Source organism: Bos taurus, chromosome 1, assembly GCF_002263795.3.
Source record: "Bos taurus isolate L1 Dominette 01449 registration number 42190680 breed Hereford chromosome 1, ARS-UCD2.0, whole genome shotgun sequence".
NCBI lineage: Eukaryota > Metazoa > Chordata > Mammalia > Artiodactyla > Bovidae > Bos > Bos taurus.
Window position 1 is genome coordinate 110,043,215 of NC_037328.1, and position 2,084 is coordinate 110,045,298.

Genomic DNA, 2,084 nt, shown 5'->3' on the forward strand with positions numbered 1-2,084 from the left:
AGCGTGGGCTCTAGGCATGTGGGCTTTAGTAGCTGTGGCTCATGAGCTTAGTTGCTCTATGGAGCTATGTGCTATGGCATATGGTATTTTCCCTGACCAGGGATCAAACCCATGTCCCCTGTGTTGGCAGGTAGATTCTTAATCACTGCACTGCCACGGAAGTCCAAGATTTATAATTTTGACCACATGAAAATCAAGATATCAAAAGCCATTTTAAAATGCCATGAAAGAGTGATTCAAACCACCAACTGGGAGGACATATTTGTACTACATGTATCAGGAAAAGAACTTATCAATAAAGCATAAAAAAAGTTCCTATGAATCATTAAGAGAAAGAGAACCAAACAGAAAAAAGACATGAACAGCATTTCACAAAAGAAAACTATAAATGGCAAATAAATATTAAGAGATGCTCAAACTCGTTGGTGACCAAGGAATTGTAATTTCAAGCTTGAGTGAGGCATAATTTCACACTCACCTGATTGGCAACAGTTAATAAGTCAGGCAATATTATCTGTTGGTGATGATGTGGTGCTAAGAACTTTCATCCACTGCAGATGAGAATGTAAATCAAGATAACTATTTGTAAAAATAAGTAAGCATTTTTCTCAAGAGGTAGGTCAGGTGGTCTGGTATTCCCATCTCTTTCAGAATTTTCCACAGTTTATTGTGATCCACACAGTCAAAGGCTTTGGCATAGTCAATAAAGCAGAAATAGATGTTTTTCTGGAACTCTCTTGCTTTTTCGATGATCCAGCAGATGTTGGCAACTTGATCTCTGGTTCCTCTGTCTTTTCTAAAACCAGCTTGAACATCTGGAATTTCACGGTTCACGTATTACTGAAGCCTGGCTTGGAGAATTTTGAGCATTACTTTACTAGCGTGTGAGATGAGTGCAATTGTGCAGTAGTTTGAGCATTCTTTGGCATTGCCTTTTGCGGGGGCTGGAATGAAAACGGACCTTTTCCAGTCCTGTGACCACTGCTGAGTTTTCCAAATTTGCTGGCATATTGAGTGCAGCACTTTCACAGCATCATCTTTCAGGATTTGAAATAGCTCAACTGGAATTCCATCACCTCCACTAGCTTTGTTCGTAGTGATGCTTTCTAAGACCCACTTGACTTCACATTCCAGGATGTCTGGCTCTAGGTCAGTGATCACACCATCGTGATTATCTGGGTCATGAAGATCTTTTTTGTACAGTTCTTCTGTGTATTCCTGCCACCTCTTCTTAATATCTTCTGCTTCTGTTAGGTCCATACCACTTCTGACCTTTATCAAGCCCATCTTTGCATGAAATGTTCCCTCGGTATCTCTAATTTTCTTGAAGAGATCTCTAGTCTTTCCCATTCTGTTGTTTTCTTCTATTTCTTTGCATTGATCGCTGAGGAAGGCTTTATTATCTCTTCTTGCTGTTCTTTGGAACTCTGCATTCAGATGCTCTTGAGAAACCTATATGCAGGTCAGGAAGAAACAGTTAGAACTGGAAATAGAACAACAGACTGGTTCCAAATAGAAAAAGGAGTACGTCAAGGCTGTATACTGTCACCTTGCTTATTTAACTTACATACAGAGTACATCATGAGAAACGCTGGGCTGGAAGAACACAAGCTGGAATCAAGATTGCCAAGAGAAATATCAATAACCTCAGATATGCAGATGACACCACCTTTATGGAAGAAAGTGAAGAGGAACTAAAAAGCCTCTTGATGAAAGTAAAAGAGGAGAGTGAAAAAGTTGGCTTAAAGCTCAACATTCAGAAAACGAAGATCATGGCATCTGGTCCCATCACTTTATGGCAAATAGATGGGGAAACAGTGGAAACAGTGTCAGACTTCATTTTTTTAGGCTCCCAAATCACTGCAGATGGTGATTGCAGCCATGAAATTAAAAGACGCTTACTCCTTGGAAGGAAAGTCATGACCAACCTAGACAGCATATTGAAAAGCAGAGGCATTACTTTGCCAACAAAGGTCCGTTTAGTCAAGGCGATGGTTTTTCCATTGGTCATGTATGGATGTGAGAGTTGGCCTGTGAAGAAAGCTGAGCACTGAAGAATTGATGCTTTTGAACTGTGGTGTTGG